General features: G+C 39.6%; 1 protein-coding gene across 4 annotated transcripts in view; it reads right to left on the bottom strand.

The window, feature by feature from the left end:
* Window positions 1-15,086, bottom strand: part of fbxw7 (F-box and WD repeat domain containing 7) — a 129,531-nt gene extending 114,445 nt beyond the window's left edge. For 2 of the 4 annotated variants that reach the window (XM_040023833.1, XM_040023834.1), the window contains exon 1: window positions 14,620-15,086. The gene's annotated coding sequence lies outside the window, so the exon portion shown is untranslated. Of the gene's footprint in view, window positions 1-2,337; window positions 2,455-14,619 lie in introns of all 4 variants that reach the window. The other 2 variants (XM_040023831.1, XM_040023832.1) reach the window with 2 other exon arrangements.
* Window positions 15,087-19,057: the final 3,971 nt, after the last annotated feature.

Genomic DNA, 19,057 nt, shown 5'->3' with positions numbered 1-19,057 from the left:
CTTAACGCCACAACACGGCAAATCTCCGTTAACGAGCTACCGCGGATCGCCCCATGTGTGGGGCTGGGCGGCCAACACGTTAACAAGCTAACTGCGCTAACACACTAGTTCCCACCAATGTAATTGAGCATTGCGTGGCACATCCGACATACTGTTTTACTTTAGTCCATGATGCGCTTACCTTCAGGGTCATACGTCACATGAAAACCAAAATAGTTCCAAACGCCAGATCTGAATGAGGGTGGGGGAGGTTCAATTTGCCATGTTGCAAGGGGAACTTAACTTCTGTCTCGCTAGCTTGCCCTGCGCTCAGTTAATCTGCGTTCAACTACTCCGCCTAGGCTGCATTGTCGAGTGCAGATCCACTGAGCACTCAACACAGACAGCATCGTCAGAAGGAAAGTTGATAAAATAAATTACAAATTTTGTATTGTTCGATACATATGCGTACCGAACCGAAAGCACCGTATCGAACGGTTCAATATCGATACGAGTATTGTTGCACCCCTAATAAATACGTAGAATGGGATGCCACAGTAGTTAAATGAAGTGAAGTGTCTAAAACACCATCCCTCACTCCTCACCTATTTTAACTGTGAGCTTGACTAGCAATCACTTTAAGGAAAGATGAGATGGGAGTTTAATTTAAAGAGCTACAATCTAATTAATTGACGTCAAGCGGTACACCCACAAGTACTGAAAGCAACTAGCTGGCTTTTGTACTCTACCTGTAACAGGTGATTAGCTGGAAGCCCGTGTGCATCTGTCCGTGATGCTGCTGGTGGAGCCCAAAGTATTTATATAAATAGAACACAAAGAAAGAATATTTACATAAATATAAACTCCTCCTACTCTATAAATAAATTCAACACCACAGATGCTCAGGATGATTATGCAAACCAGTATTTTCAGGTAGACAAACTTCCAGTCCCCACTAAAGTATACCTTTACTTTAACCCCTGTAGCTAATTTTAAAACTATTATATAGCATTTACACAGCTCAGCCCAAAAGAGACAAATGTAAAAATAAAAAAAAAATAAAAATCAGGGGGAAAAAAAAAATATATGTATCAGAGAAAAGGGAAAGAAAAAACAAATGTCAACCACTGAATCATACGTTGAACTGTTGCAACAAGTAGTTAATTGACAGGTCAATTAATCAACAGAAATGAGAAATACAGCTGTGATAATTTTGTGAGGCCGTTTCGTTATTAACGAATAGCTTTCAAACAAAGAAAACGTGTAAAGACTGGGCTTTTGGTAACGGTAGTCCACATATTTGCTTTTTTCCTATATTTGCAATAAATGGATAAGAAAATGACCTGGAGATGAACAGATACTGAAAACTACTCAAAGCCATAAAGGAATGCTAAAATAGTTTCGTAGGGTGGCTTATAATACAGTGGTCATGTTTCAGTATAAAAAGATTTGGTTGGATTTGTCAGTTTCTTTCTCAGGAAAAAAAAAAAAAAAAAAAAAAAAAAAAAAAAAAAAAAACACTTGACTGTGGGCCAAGGGTGAACAAAATTCATTATTTAAATACAGGTGTCAACAGCAAAACAATCTCTCAAAGTATTCAAAACCATGTTACACTTACTAACCCCATTACATAAGTGCACATATGACCAGATATTCACCTGCCATTTACCTATCGGCTAATACGGCCAGGATTACAGTCCCTGGGAAACACAGACAACTGCTACCACCATGGATACCTAGTTTTTCTTATTGTACTCCCTAATCTAGCAGAAGAACACATGCCAACATGTCTCATGCACATTCACTGGCACATTCACCCCAGTGGGTCCAACTCAGGGGTGCTGAGATAATGAAAGCCATTATGTCCCTGTTAACTCCAGTTTAATTTTTGTTTATTCGGTGACACTGATGAACTGAGAAAAAGAGGAGGAGAAAAAAAAAAAAAAAAAAAAAAAAAAAAACCAACTCCTTTCCCCTCCCCAGAACAAAAATAAGGGGAAAAAATTTAAAAAAATATATATAAAGTGCTATCAGCACTGGCCAAATTGTCCAAACACCGTCAATAGTCTAGCACATTTACAGGAATATATTGGACTACAACTCCTCTATATTAACAACATATCTTCTCCTTTTAAAGTTTCATCACTGCATGAATATGTTTCAAGCCAACAATGCATTTCAAATAGAAGTGGGCATTTAAACCTTATACTCTGCACAACAGTTAAAAATTTAAATCATTCATACTGGAGAGGAGGAAAAAAAAAACAAAAGTCAGTAAAGAAGTAAAGAACAACAGTTTTCTAAAGAAAAGAAAATCTGTCAGTCAATGGATTGCGTAGTAGCTCTGGAAAAGCTTGCCTGTGCTTGAGGGGCAGAGGGTACAATGTGTTATCTGCAGCGCCACAGACCTTCCTCCTTTGAAGTGTTGCTGAACCACCGACTGCGCCAGGGACAGTGAAGGTGGAAGGCAGGAGGCTGGAAGGGGGGGGGGTATAGAAACCAACAAAGTGAGGTACAGAAAACATCAGATGCACAAACAGTTTAACTTGTGATGTACTACATGCACCTCAGAGACTATTTACACTGTTATTTCTGAAGCAGAGCAAAGGAAATTCACATGATTATTTTTCCTCTCCTTTTTCAAGGTCCTGTTTGGGGCAGCCGTGTTTCCTTTGGCGAGTAATGAAGAAAGCATATGGTGGCCATGTGTTGAACGATTGGCTGCAAGGTTGGAGAGGGGAAGTACATGGGATGAGCTGGATGGCAAGGAAAGTGAATCGACTGACTGTTCTGCCTGTTCCCTCTGTTCACTGAAACTCTCTCTCAAGGATTATCCTCTCTAATAGACTTAAAGGCACTTTAACTGAGCTGCCAGCTGCCTGCGTCCCTGGTGGAAAGCAACCCAGGTCAAGTCTGAGGGAGGATATCCTACCATGACAATGCAACACATTCCTAGAGTGCCTCAAACTTGCATCAAAGTAAAATAAATGTAACCACTCGTACCAAATACTGAAAGTAAATTAAATATCTAGTAGAACAGAAAAACAGCCTTACTTCACATTCAACACAAACACATACAAGAGCTTGAACACTAACAGCTGCAACGACAGTGCCACTCACGACTATCATGAGATGTGAACCTTGGGCAATGTTACAATATGTATTCTTAAAATATGTGTAAAGAAGAAGAAAAAATTCGCACTGTTAAAGTATTACACAGCTACAGTAAGTGTGACCAGAGCTTAAGCAGCTACACACTCCACACCTACTTTTTTGATAAACAGTAAATAATTCATCCATGAGGAGGAAAATGTGGGCCAGAGAACTGTAATCTGCATAACTCTGAATTTCACTGCAGAGTTTTAAGGCAATTTCTGTGTCACACACTGCCATGGAAAAAGAAACAACTTTGATTAAATGTATTGAAATCACACACAAAATAACTTAAAACTGCAGATTGTTATGTTGTATTGGTGTCATGTAGAACCCACATCATATGGAAATGCCAACAATAAACACCACATTTATGGCGAAACTAAGATTTACTGTTCTCAGCCAATGTGGGAAACTGCAAGATGTGAGGTCTGTGCCAAGTGAAGACAGCAGCAAAAGACAAGCGCAGGATTCTGCAATAAACTCAGCTCTTTTGTTAGGAAAAAGAAAATGAATAATTAGGTCAAGGCTTCTCTGTTGTGGTCCACAGGGAATAGAGACCTGTTGATTTTCTTTCATGACATCTAATCATGGACTAATTTAGACACAACCTGCATTCCTTTGTCGAGTTTATTCATTCTGACCTCTTTTCGGGCTGATGAAATGCCAGCTTATTATGAAACAGTAGCTATTCAACAGTTGTAGGCCTACGGCAATATGAGGATGCTCAATGTCTGAAACATTTCATTTTTGTCTAGAACGTCAAAACAATTGTAATAAAAAGGTCAGTATATCTACCTTTTAACTAATAGGTCATTAACCTACAGGGAATCCTGCCAAACTGTATGACTGTTACACAAACAAATTACTCAGTATGACCAATTAATCTTTAAAATACTGTATTATATATTTAAAAACAAAAACCCAGCTGTGATGCTCAGGATATTATCCTATTTCAATAATGTGTAAAATGCTCATTTTGCTGAGGGATAGATGCTCAATTAATTAACCAATAGCTCTAACCAATGAACTTCAGTCTCTGAGCAGGAAGATAAAATATTCTTTTCACGCTACATTTTATAAATATTAGCAGAGAGGCACTAATCACAGAAGTTTAACCAGATTTCTGAACCCGTTCCAAAGTGAAGTGCTGTGAAACTAGTTCAAACAAATCCAGGACTTTGCACAAACTACTCCCTCCCAAATTTTAATTGTAAAGTTCTCTAAATTTTATTTTTCAGTTACTACAGCAGGACATGATTGAGAGCACTCTAGTTCATGTAAGTCAAGTAGAGACTTGCAGTAACACAATGTGAACAAGGAACAGACACAACTACAAACTATGTGAGCAGAAGTGCCTGACTTCATGACTTCAACACAGGCTTGGTGATGTGGCACAGAGGTCTGGCCAGGTCCTCTTGGACCATGAGACATCGGGAGACCTCTGACCAGGCATGTAAGGGAAGCCTCCATTCACAAAGGCAGACGTTTCCATGCCAACAGCAGAGAGGCCTTTCAAACAGGTTTTGTGCTGCACCTCTGCTGCAGTCTCAGAGAAGGACCGGTGGGCATTTGAGAGGAAATGGGTTGTGGGAGGCAGTGAAGAGATGCAATTGTGTTAAGGTGAGATGGAAAAGGACTGAACAAAATGACCCACAGCCTGAAGGCATTTTGTGATGGGAAATTACAAAAGAAAGGCTAGACGGCTCAAATCACTTTTGTCCCTTTTAAACGTATGAAGACACAGGAACATCGGTGGCTTTATCAATCTGTCAAAGTGACGGCATTCTGTCAGTCCGACAGCAGACCCACAATATTGGCAGAACAAGCTGCAGTACCCAAATCAATGTGTGGTATGAGTGAAATTTGACAATACAAGTGCTGTATGATCCATTACAGGGTTTAGGCTGTATATTCCAGCCCCAGCAGCCTGCCTAACTTTAGTTGACTCCCATAACAGGCTCAAGCATAGTGGGAGGTTTAGACACAATAGAAACAAAAAGGTTCAACAGCCAAGTAAGCTAATGTTTATTATTAGCATGCTGCCATGAATATTTTCCCCATATTTTTCAAATGAAAAACAAATATTTAAAAAAAAATAAATAAATAACTATACACAACACTAAAACCATTTTATCTGGTCAAATGACAGCCATCCACGTATGTCTACTAATTAGCATCTTTCCCCATTTCCCCAGTGTTGCCAGGGTTAATATATCCTAGAGTTCTTATAATATCATATTACCCTAACAGAGCACTTCACTCTCATACTTCAGGCTTACTTGTGGTTTCTAAAAGTAGAATGGGTGGCAGAGCCTTCAGGCCCTTCACCTCAGGAAACAGCTCCCAGTTTGGATTTATACCCTCTTTAATTTCAAAACTTTCCTCTTTGATAAAGACTATAGTTGATGCTCATTTAGGTGACCCTGAACTATCCCTTAATTATGCTGCTACAGACTGCAGGATTTCATGTGACGCACTAAGCACTACTATTCCACTCACCTCTTTTCATTCATCATACATTTATATCCTGAGAACTGAGGAAAAGAGATTCTTCCGATTTAACTTTTTGATTTCCTTCCACTTTGGAGCTAAAAGAGGCCACCCAAACGCATGAGATATCAATGGAAAGGATGTTCTCTATTTACCACAACAAGACTTATTAGGGTAGTTCAAATAAGTCAAAATATATAAACCAAAAAACATCCAAAAATGTCCATTGCACAGGTCACAAATGAAAAGGCTGGTTCTCAGGAGGATATACCATTGCAGCATGTCATTATATTTGTATCTTGTCTCTCCCTTAGTCTAGTCTCCTGTTCATCTACCCCTCCATGAGCCTGGTTCTTCTGGAGATTTCTTCCTTTTAAAAAGGGAGCTTTTCCTTCCCACTATCATAAAGTCCTTGCTCACAGGGGATTGATTGTTTGATTGTAGGGTCTTTACCTTTTAGTATAAAAAAATAAAAAAATAAAAAAAAATCATGAGGCATCTGTTGATGTGATTTGGTCCTATATAAATGAGCTGAACTGAAAAAGTTTCCTGGCAGAAACTGCATTGTAGCAGACTTTTCATACCATGGAGGCTCTATGTTTCGCTAGTAACTCTGATTATGAAAACTACTTCTATGTGTAGTGAGGCATTATAGATCCACATTTAGTAAAAGTTACTTATTGAAAGTTCAGGTCTTCAATAGGGACTTATAAACTGTGACTATGTGGCGTCTTGTGTGCCTGAAGTGACGTACACATGCCACGTCAATGAAAAAAAATATATATATATTATTGATGTGGAAATAATTTTTAAGATTATAACAAATCTGCAAAGTTACAACTGTTACAATTATGTAAATCTGAGCGACTCTCACTTTCAAAAAGCTCGTGAAGAGATACTGCTGTAAATTCTCACCTGTGCACAAGCATACACGTGCACTTTGTTCCAGGGTGCTGGCAAAGTCTGATCTGGCTGCCTCTAACACTTTTTTCCTTTTCACATGCACTTTCATCAAAACGTTTAAGGGGGTATAGTGCATGTGTGAAAAGTGCTCATTTGTGTTTATGTAAAACTTGCTCCTCTAGTTTCAGCTCCAGCACGTAACCAGTACATAGATATTTAGTACGTAGCCATCAATGGGGTGTGATAGCAGCTCACTGTTCGAGTTGTGCCTGATCAACACTTCAAAGAAGAAATAAAGTATTCCTTCTCAGAGGACAAAGACAAAGAGATGTTATTTGTACTTTCATATCTTTGGCTGTTGACAATACGCTCTGCTGCAGTATAATTTTGGACCCTAATATATCCACTCTTGACTTTTGTCCCAGACTGCCACTTTCTTCTGTCCCTGCACTGTGTCACCTAGTGTTCAAAACACAGCCCACATCAAAGCAAAATGCCTGGGAGATTTCTCCCCATGTTCATTACCCAGCTCAGAGCTACATGGCACAGCACTGAATTATTAACATACTCCTTGCGCCTCACAGATACTGAGCAAACGGGCCGTTTACAAGCACAGAATAAACCCATACTTTGCTCTTAAGGCTCCAGTAAATCCTCAGAGTAACTCAAACTGATAAAGCAAGCATTTAGAAGAGAGCATTTTTAAAAGGCACAAAACAGAGGATGGTATCACACTGCTAACGACAAAGTTACAGATGATGGAGGTATGCAATAAGCTGAGAAAGAATTCAAATATTATAAATATTACATTCTTCATGAGTATAGGAGGAAAAGAAAATGTGCGTCTGATAGCGTAAGATAAGATAGCTAGGGAAGGCCTGAAGCTGTGAATTAGATAGGTTTCATAGATATCATGCGGGGATGTCGTGGCATTGACATCATGGTCATATTACTATAATGATCGTATCATATATACACACATACATATACATCAAACCAGGTAACTTTCACTTGTGTAAGCAAATTCTTAATAAAACCCTTTGTCGTCATTGTCCCCACCCCACCCCTATACTCCACCTGTGGGAGTCACCCACTGTTTAAGAACCACTCCTCTAATGTGTCGATGTGACTAACTGCAGCTGCATCAGGAAAGGCCTAGCCCAGGCAGCAGACACATATACAGAATTCTTCATATCAGGCCACAGAATTAAAATCACCAGAAATAACTCAATAACAGCTATTTTACTTTTCTGGTTTCATGTCTACTCACAACTCCCAGTAACGCCCCCAACAACAATGCTAATTTTAAAACAAGGTAAGCCATCATTACAAAGAATTGCAGGTTCTCAAGCTGAGGAGAGGCAGCAGTGGAGATAAAGGCTCTAATGTGTGTTGTAATGTCTGACCCTAATAACAATAATTGTGCCCTTTTTTCTTTATGTTGCTGTACTTTGTTGCCACAAAGGACCACTTGATGACTTTAAGTTACTCTTCAAGAGATTTCCTTGAGACTGGAGATCCTCTTGGAACTCCCCACGGAAAAGCCCCTTTAATGTCCTTCCCATGCTTATGAAGACAGCTTCATTTCCCTCCTCATTTCCCAGTTTACATACACAGCTGAATAGGTCTTTAAGTATGCAAACTACACAGCACCTCGCTATGCATTTGCTGCTGTCACCCCTTTCCCGTTTTCCTCTGTGGATTGCACCATTTAAACCTAATGTCTTTCAACCATCTGTCCCCTCTGCTCCAAAGCTGTCCATCTGTAGAAATCCCATTACCCTCTCAATTTGGTATATTAGACAACTCAAAGATTCAAGCAACACTTCCCACTTTTAAGCTTTCCTCCAAACATAAACAGTGGCTTGAACATCCGTTTACCACTTGAAAACATAACCCCCACAGAGTAACTGACTTGTACTATCTCTCTCCATATGTAAGGAGTCTTAAAACTAGACAAGCAACCCTGAGTAGTAGCTTTGTTAGGAATAGCCAGCATATGGACAGCAGACAGATTCACTCACTGGTTACAAAATATGCATGTGTTTTCCTCAGTTAGATTTCAGACTGAGTGTGGATTTACTAAGGTCAGTCTCCCCATATGCAACCTAAACAATGTCCACTATCTTCATGCTTTGCCAACACAAGTTTCAAAGACAGGAAATCTCACTGTCCATGAGAACAGTATTAGGAAAGCCCTGATGTCAGTAACACAGCAACAGTAAGGAGTGTGGGAATGTGAAGCTTTACGCAAACAACGTCCAGGATACCCTGTCATAATCTTTAAGGGCTTGCAGCAATCCCCAAACTAAACTTCCAAGTAATTTTGTGTACCAGTTTCATTTTACTGCAGTATGAGAGGCTTTACCTTGTTTCTCTCATTTACCCTGTACTCATACCAGGTTACAGATTTCTAGTTTTAAAGAAGCTAAACTTTTGTCTCGCCCCCCTCTCTCTTCAACAACCTTGAATCTTGTTTAAAGCTAGAAGCTCTGCCGCTGGTGGTGGCAGAAAAGTTGCTAGTCCTGACCAGGGCAGTAGCAGCTCTCTGACACACACCGACAACCAAATCTGAGAGGGGGGGGGGGGAGAAGAGAGAGAGATGCACAGAGGGGGGAAACAAAGTTGGCAGTGAAGGCAGGTGGGAAGATTGCTTGCATCTCTCCCTCTCCCCAAACACAAGAAAAACAGGAATCAAAACAAAGATAAAGAATTTGACCTTTGGACTAGGGCTGCCACGATTTGTCGACTAGTCACGATTACGTCGACTATCAAAATCGTCGACGACTAATTTAATAGTCGATGCGTCATTTGAAGCTTTGTAAGATCCCAACAGACGCAGGAATAAGTAGTAGGATTTAACAGTGTAATAACGGACTGAAACAGAAGATGGCAGCACTGCATGTACAAGGATGCCAGCTGCCGTTAAACCCCGAAGAAGAAGAAGCTGTGTCCCAGAATTCATAGCGCGGCCCATCGCGGCCCCCCAAGAGCACCTGCTCAGTTTCCAACAATGGCGGCAGCTAGTTAGTTTTAATATTACTCTTACTATTCTTTCTGGGTCACAAAATAAACGTTTAACATATTTTCAGGCGAGAATGTAGCTGTGTAAACCTCAAATATCTGCTCAGTTTATCAGGACACCACATACTTTCAAAAGCACTCCGACGTTTTCGGAGACGTCTGTTACCCACCAGCTCGATAGCTAGCTGGGGATGAAGGCACACTAAGAACCGGTGAGAACACCGGACTCCCGGCAAATCGTTTTCAAACCCACCGCCGTCTTTCGCTACTCAGGTTAAACATGATATATAAGTCACTTAGATAACTTAAAAATGTTATTGTTTGGCTTTTTTCAGTATTTTATTTGTTCCTGAGTAAATCGGTTTGGCTGAGATTAAAGTTATAGTTTTTACACAGCTGAATAAATGTCAAGCAGACAACTGATTATCAGAAGTGTGAGATGCTCGAGAATATACTCCGGTGTCCTGTTATATTTTAGATAGCAAGGAGCAAACGAGACCGAGTTTATTAAACTTCACCGAAACAATCTGCAAATTTCATTTAAATTCAATAAACTATCATCTTATCTTTATTTTTAGTTAGCACATACCTTAAACACTTAAAGCTGTAAGCTAATGATAGTTATATAAGAGCAGATGCATGCTGGTGCAATAAGCTATACGTTTTACATCCAATGGATGCATGATCTGATTAGTCGACTAATCGCAAAAATAATCGGTGACTAGTCGACTATCAAAATAATCGTTTGTGGCAGCCCTACTTTGGACACAATAATGGAATAACTAAAATCCTATCCTATCAATACTAATCCATATTTTTGTGTAAAAGTAAATTGAAAATATGCAGTTCTTGTCTTAAACACTTTCAGCCTATCCTTGAATGTGAATTCTCTGATCTTCATCAGATTACACTGCCCTGCTGGAGGAGAGAGGAGAAAACAGAGTACCCCCCCCCCAAAAAAAAAAAACAAAAAAAAACCCAGCATACATTTAACTGAAGGGTTTAATAATGTTAATAATGTTCTTGTTGCAACCATTTTCAAAGGGGGTACATAATGGGCTGGCTCTGAAAAACAAACCCCAGAGAGCAGCTTAGTTTGTACATATTAAAACAGCCTCTTCCAACACAGTTTCAGAAGTGCTGCCAAACAACAACCTGTTCAACGCAGTAAAAGACCAAATTAAAACGGTCTTCTCAAAACAACTACATCTGCCATTTCTATTCATCTGCTCCGCCGCCTGGCTTTTTACAGACGGCAGAGAGACGCGCTGCAGAAAAAGCCATAAAAATCTGAAATAATCTTGGAAAAATCTGAACATTCATCACATGAGAATGCAGAGCATCACACACTGGTATGATCAGGCACACAGCATCGAGTAAAGTGGTTGTACATGTCATAGGTGTTGAAAATAATTTTAAACTGCAGTGACTGCTCACCTGACAGAAATGATCACGTTAGCGTTTTATTGCAATTAACTTTTTGCAGTGCACAATAACAAACTGCAATTTATCACCTTTTTCAAACTGCTAATTATGTTAAACTTAGGCAATATCTGTTTTATCAAAACATAGTTATCCCACTTCATTTTTTTTTTTTGCTGCAAAAATCAACCCTGTCACTAAAACCTGCTATAAATGTTGCCATAAGACGGAGTCAGTCTGAGACTGAATAGGGGCTGTTGAAAAACCACATATCTGTTGCTGTCTACATAGACAGAAATCCAACTATCACATCTGCATTCTGCAACTGTTCTACAGGAATAAAGCCAGAATACAACCAGCTGGCAGCCAGTCAAATCAAGTCTCTTCAAGTTGTGCTCATTGACAAAGACTCAGATTAAAGGCAACGTGCTTGCAATCTGTCTGCATTTATAAGTCAGATAGTAATTATTTGCAAACCTTCAACATCTCTCAGAGTGAGTACAGTCAGTCCAAGTCAGACTGCAACTGTTTGCTGACCTGTGCAATCCCCTTACGATCAAAAGTGGCTTTGAATGTGCAAACCCTGAAGGCGTGGGCAACCATTTAGTTACCACAAATTGCCATCACTTGCAGAATGTGAAAAATTCAATACAGTCGCCAGACCCACCACTTCTTCTGGTAAATGTAAGGAGGTTGCCGTCCTGTCCTATTCCTACTAGTGTGACTGAGCTTGCTCGGAATTAGGAAATAACTTTGTCAAGCTAAATGCATCTAGTGTTGGATGGTTTATTAAATGTAAATTTGTTCTGATAACCTTATTTCAGGATGCTGGTGCAGGAGATTCCCAGATTATTTTAATTTATTTAATAAAATATCGATATTTGGTGTTCTTGTATTGATACTATATCGGCACAAAAAAATATCGCTATACTATGCTGCATTGAGCCCCCCCCCCTACTATTTAGGGAGATCTATTAACTGTCAGTCATTTTACAAACTCAAGTGTTAAACATTGGTTGGCTTCATCTTCTAAATATGAGGATTTGCTGGGTTTGGGGTTGGATTTTTTCCCCCCTCTTCAGGATTATGCAACAGTAAATGACCTTATCTTTGTGTTTTGGACAGTTGATCGGACAACAGGACACAGCAAGAGCAATTCTCAGAAACAGATTGGCTAATCAAGAAAATAACATCCAGATTTGTTCATAATGACAATACAGGCTATTTGCAGTCTGATCATAATTAGTAATACTATGGGTTCAGAAAGCCTTCGTCCTCTATACAATAAATGTTTGCAGGCACTTAAAGGAAACTTCAATATGACACCAAGTTAAGCCAGTACTAACAAATGAGACCCATTTTATCCTTCCATTTCTAATGATTAATCAACACCAGTGCTGAGAAAAAGAACATCATCAATTTTTGATCAAACAGAGGCAGATTTCCAGCTGCTGGCTGATCGGACCGTTTCATCTGTTATGTGCAACCCAAAGCACATTTTTAACCAGCAATCAATACAACAGCACTGAAATAAATGCTCCCTTTATGAAGCTTCTGGTGCTCAGCTTTTGTTGACACTCTTCCAGAGAAATGTTGTATCTACTTTTTTTTTTTTTTTAAAGAAAGCTGTAAATTATGTAATTTGGCAACTGAATGATATCCTATCAGCAGTGTGTCCACACTTCTACAGTCAAACTCAATATGGCAAAAGATATGCAACAGTGCTGCTGCACTTTTGTAATCAATGTGGTGCTTTATACTGCACAGATTACACAAGTATGTGTGTGCAAAGCATCACTCTTAGAATAGCAGCGTAACAAATATAGAAGGGAAGTGACAGAAGATTCATTCAAATGGACTGGCTGACATCTGTGCATCTTAACCAAAGTTGGTCATCTGACCTGACCTCACGACTCCCTCCCAAACTGAAATTAACATGAGCTGCACAATTTGATCCAAACTGACAAAACAGCACAAGAGAAAGATGCAGCATGGTTAAATAAGAGAGAATTGAATCTGAAACCGTTTAATGGTGCGCTTCAGTACTGCACTTCTGTTGTTTAAGAGAAATATGTAATGAATGCACACCCATTTGGGTTTGGCTATCGTTGCATATGAGGGGTTGTGGTCAAGTTTGAGTTTAAACTTGATGCACTCCAGTTTTACACAGCGGAGTAGAAATCTGGGTTCATGTTTGACTCGAGTTACATTGCATTTAATCAACTATACAAAACAAAAAAACTATGGTAAAAACAATGTAATTAAGGCTTACACGATGAAACACAAGCTAAGGTCTCACAAGCATAATGAAGAACTGAAAATAATACGTATTGTTGGGCTGGTTTGTACTCTGCTGTTGCGACTGTTAGAACTGAAACAATTGGATGTCAGGGACACAAAGACAAGCCTGTCCACCACAGGAGAGTAAACATTAAGGCACCAGTAAAAAGAAATGTCCATACAGTTTTAGATCAACAACTTTCTAAAAATGTCTGGACAAAAGAGGAACATAATATTCATAAAGGCTTGCAAGACTGTTGCATTAGGCTGCATTTACAGCATGTTAGGCGACTAACTGAATAAGGGATGTGGACTGTGCATCAAGCTGTCAGCTCAGTGTTGGTTTAACTAAAGCTGCCTCCTGTGACAAAACAATTTCAAGTCCTGTGATTTGCAAGAAATCAGAGCACAGCCACAATAACCTTAAAAGTCTTAAATCTCTCAGTTGTCAACATCCCATGAATTCAGTCCTCTGTTCCCCAAGATAAAGTCTGGATTTGGATAACTTTATAAAATTAACAGAAGTGACCTTTGCAGTGGCGCTATAAACATTTTTTTTTAAACAGAAACCCTTGAACAGATGAAGAAATAGAAGCTGCCATACTAAACAGCATTTTTCTACTACACTTCGTGCTTTTGTGCTCCTTTCCTTTCTCCTTTATATGTGAATAGTGAGGCAAAGTTGCCTCTGGTGTGTTTAAGCTGCCTGGCAGCTGCCCAGGAGGAGTGGAGTCTGTGCAGCTATGTGTTTCATGGCATGTCTCAAACTGTTCATACAGGTTTGCAATCTATAATTTGACCATCCTGACGTCCATACTTTAGATTCATCGTTTGCTCTGCACACAGACATCATCATGCTCTTCCTGTGGCTTCTTCCCAGTACATTGCTTTCTTTAGGACGTTTCCTTTTTCTGATCGAGGGTTTAAGAACAGAAAGTTGTATGCTGTACATTACCTCAAAACTTCGAGGCAAATCAGTGACTTTTTAAAGATGTAGACTGACTGAGTTAAAGTCAAGTTAAAGACCCACGGTTATCGGGTTAATGCGTGCACGGGCATTAAAGTCCTCGCACTCTGCAGCTGTTGACTCAGTTTGTTTAAAAAGCCCAGCGCTGGCCGGAGAGGCAGCCGAAGTAGGCAACAAACTTCGTCCCGTGCAGCACATTCAGCTAAATCTGCTAACTTAAACTTCAACGCTGAGCGCTACCAAGCTCCACATCAACACAAGCTGGCTAACGTTAGCACTGCTAATAGCTAGCGACTGCGTTAGCAGGCTAATGCTAGGCCCTTTTCCCCACCGGTCCACCGCTGCAATATCCCCGAGCTGCGGTGCTGTACTTTGTAATTCGCATTGTTTTTATTTACCTGGGAAATGTGGCGATGGACACAAGTAGCAGGACTTTCCAGCGCTTCCTCCCGGTCGGGTATCCACAGCGAGGTATCCTTTGAGGCTTGAAGAAGCTAACGCTTGGAGGTAAACGCTCCTTCTTGGGTCTCCCAGCAGCAGCAGCAGCAGTCACTGCACCTGACCAACCGAGGCTAGCACGCTAGCACGACCTGCTAACTAGCCTCCACAAGCCAAGTTCGTATACTGTTAACTGGCTAGTCAAACACTGCTAACGCTAGCTGCTCTGCCAAACTGACCAGTGCACTGCTCGACCCGCTGACTCTGTGCTCTTACACGGTGATTTACGATCATTACAAGAGGCAGAAGAAACCCACGGAGCCCATACAGCGCGTCAGTAGTAAAAGACTTGCCGTCCGCAAGCTCCTCAACAGGGGCCAGGTCTGCTCCTCTCCTGGCTCTCCACCGACTGGAGAGAAGGGCTGTCGCAACTTGATGATGGCACGTTTTTGTTTGCTCCTGTGCGCGCTTACGTGAGATATACGTCCATGTGAAAAATAAATAAAGTAGGTTAATTTTTATAAATGCAACCAATGGCGGATCAAGTCTTACGAATTGATTCGTGTTAAATGTTAAAATTCCACTTTTTTTTTTTTGAAAATCACAAAAATAACTGACAAATTTATGGAAACAATTATAGAGACATTTATTTATGGAGACAAATGAGTTTGTTTTTTGTTTTTTAAAGTAGAAATTAAAGATAGTAGTTGATTGGGATTTTATTTCGAAATATTCCAAACATATGCCCCTGGAGTTTATTTCTCCCTCTCTGCAGTACTTTTAGTATTACGTTATTATTTTTATTTTGACAAGGCTTCAAAGAAGGGTTTGTGAAAGCATTTATATTATGGCCTTAAACCCGATTTTAGCAACTTTAGAGCCAATGCAACATGCATAGGTCCGGAGAAAACATAGATACACATGTGACGTGCGTGATGTGCCTACCTTCCTGGGGTGGGGGGTGTCCTGTAAGGCTCAAGCAGTAGTTCTTCCTTTTATGACCTTTTCCTGTGCCTAACGGAGCTGGGCCCCTGGTGAATGTGAGACACTCTAGATAACCCATCAGATTAACTTCACCTCGTTTTTCTTTTCTTTGTCTTGTCATCTTGTCCTTATTATTTGTACATTCGATAATCTTTAATCCTACAACTGTTTACAACTTGCATAGTTCCCATTTCTGTATAGCTGTATATCTCAGATTCTGTAAAGTTATTTATTTCATATTCTGTATAGTTTTTCATATTTATATCCTGTTCATAGCCTGTACATAGTTTGTACTCACTACAGCCTGTACATACTTATAGTTATAGAATATTCACAACATACTTCATACCGTGTACATTATAACATACCATAATAGACCCATTTCTGTAATATACTCAAATATCTATATTATTGCTAATATATATTGTAATATATCTATATCACTAAAGCACTTCTGGATGGATGCAAACTGCATTTCGTTGCCCTGTACCTGTGCATGTGCAATGACAATAAAGTTGAATTCTATTCTATTCTATTCTATTTATATGACAATTAATATTAGAATTATCATTTTTGTTGTTAATGGTCGTGATGACCATTCCCAGGTCTAAGCCTATGGCTACAATATAGAAACGTATTTGCCCCATTCCTGATTACTTGTTTTTTTTATATTTGTCACGTTTCAGATCATCAAAAAAAATTTAATATTAGACAGAGATAACCAGAGTAAATACAAAATGCAGTTTTTAAACGATGATTTCATTTATTAAGGGAAAGGGCTATCCAAAGCAACCTGGAGCTGTGTGGAAAAAGTAATTGTCCTCTTCTTGTTAAATCATGAATGAACTGTGATTCACCATTTATTTATTTGAAAAGTTGATTTCAGTTTCAGTAGCCACACTCAGGTGTGATTACTGCCAGACCTGTTAAATTAAGAAGTCACTTAAATAGCACTTCGCTATCTCACTGCTGGCTTACTTGTTGTTCCTAGAGTATTTAAAAGTAGAATGGGAAGGAGAGCCTTCAGTTTTCAGACCCCTCTTCTGTGGAACCAGCTTCCGTTTTGGATTTGGGAGACAGACACTATCTCTGCTTTTAAGATTAGGCTTAAAACTTTCCTTTTTGCTAGGTGACCCTGAATGCTCCCTTAGTTATGCTGCAATAGATGTAGGCTGCCGGGGGATTTCCATGATGCATTAAGTTTTTCCTTTCCAGTCACCTTTCTCACTCACTATGTGTTAATAGACCTCTCTGCATTGAATCATATCTGTTATTAATCTCTGTCTCTCTTCCACAGCATGTCTTTTATCCAGTTTTCCTTCTCTCACCCCAACCAGTCGTAGCAGATGGCCGCTCCTCCCTGAGCCTGGTTCTGCCGGAGGTTTCTTCCTGTTAAAAGGGAGTTTTTCCTTCCCACTGTCGCCAAAGTGCTTGCTCATAGAGGGTCATATGATTGTTGGGTTTTCTCTGAATATATTATTGTACAATCTACTGTACAATATAAAGCGCCTTGAGGCGATTGTTGTTGTGATTTGGCACTATATAAATAAAATTTAATTGAATTGAAATCAAGCCTGTTAGACAAAATGAAGCAGGCTAAAAAACCTCAAAAAGCAACACATCATACCACAATCTAAAGAAACTCAAGAACAGCTAAGAAACAAAATCATTGATATCTGTCCATCTGGAAATGGGAACAAAGTTGTTTATAAGGCTTTGGGATTCCAGTGAAACACAGTGAGCCATCACCACAAACGTAGAAAACTTGGAACAGTGGTGAACCTTCCTAGGAGTGACCAGCCTACCAAAATAACTCCAAAACATGTTGATGACTCATCCAGGAGGTCACAGAAGAACCCAGAACAACATTTAAAGGACTGCATGCCTCACTTGTCTCAGTTAGGGTTAGAGGTCATGAAAAATAGCCTCCATGGGTCAAGGAGAAAACCAGTGCTGACTAAATGCATCTTGATGATCCCCAAGACTTCTGGGAAAATATTCTGTGGACTAATGAGACAAAAGTTTATTTTTGGAAGGTGAGTCCCATTACATCTGCATAAAGCTCAGCACAGTATTTCATAAAAAAAAAAAAAAAAACACCATAAGAACAGTAAAACATGGTGGTGGTAGTGCAATGGTCTAGGGATGCTTTGCTGCTTTAGGACCTGAAAGACTTGCTATAATTGATTGAATCATTCTGCTCTCTACCAGAAACTCCTGAAGGAAAGTGTCTGGCCATCAGTTCATGCCCCCTCAAGAGGACAATGATCAGAAACACAACAATCCGGTCGTTAAGTCTGACGTCACTAGCTGTGTCTGGGCCTAAACTCCGCTGCAGGTCCATATATCAAACGATCACTATGGCATTACTGAGAGTTGAAAAACTGTCTAAAGTCTTTCATCTTTAATACCAGGTGTAACAATTGAGTTTAACATCCAGGCATCCATGAAAACGGAATTTATGACATTTAACGGAGTTAGAAGTTAGCAGGAAGTTAGCTCACTAGCTTCTATCTAAATACAATATAGCATGTCCTGACTGCGGGGTTTTGGAAACTAATTAAAACGTACAGCTCTGTTATCACTTCCAACATAAATGAAGACAGAAAACTAAACAGCAGTGACGTTTGTAGGGTTACTGAAGTTGGGCTTGCTGGTATATAATGATGTGCTACGTGACCGCTAGCGACACAGCTATGTTAGCATGATATAAACAAGCTAACTTTTTTTCCACTCGATTAAAGTTAACATGAGTGGTCAGGAACAAATGTAATCGCATGGCAGGATGCTGTTAAAAGACCAAACTTCAGCCAGGAGAACAACTGAGATAATCCATCCACAATACGAGGTTAGTCATTCATATACTGCTGCATGGGCTGGGCTGTAGTTACATCCTAAGGTTTTAAAAACTGAGCTTAAATAAATGATTAGCGGTAATAAAAGCCGAGGGAGATCAACAGTGATCACTGACTGTTTTAGAAGCTTTTTTAGGAGCTTTTTGAGGTTAAATAGAAGAAAATACACAACATTAACAATGTTAACAACACAAAAGCCATATTAAACGCAGACTACTTTAGGCCCGGAAGTAGGATTCGTCATGTCATCACTTAATGACCGGATAAACCCACCTCTGAATGGCTAAAAAAAAAAGGGGGTTGCGAGTGACCTAGTAAAAGTTGGTACCTTAAAAAGTCTATGTTGGAAAACCCCTCAATGTGGTGAAAATACTTGATGTGAATGACTCATTAGCAGTTATCACAAACATTTGATTGCAGCTCTTATTTTTTTCACACAGGTCAAGGAAGGTTTAGGTAATTCTTTCACTTAATAAATTAATTCATCATTCTTTTTTATATGAATAAATGAATGATTTAATTAGGTCTCCCTCTGCTCTGTTTCCTCCTCATTCACTGT

This window comes from Simochromis diagramma, unplaced genomic scaffold (genome assembly GCF_900408965.1).
Source record: "Simochromis diagramma unplaced genomic scaffold, fSimDia1.1 OVJJ01000302.1, whole genome shotgun sequence".
In the NCBI taxonomy this organism is placed as follows: domain Eukaryota; kingdom Metazoa; phylum Chordata; class Actinopteri; order Cichliformes; family Cichlidae; genus Simochromis; species Simochromis diagramma.
The sequence above is the reverse complement of the archived record's forward strand: the minus strand, read 5'-3'. Positions and strand labels throughout refer to the sequence as shown.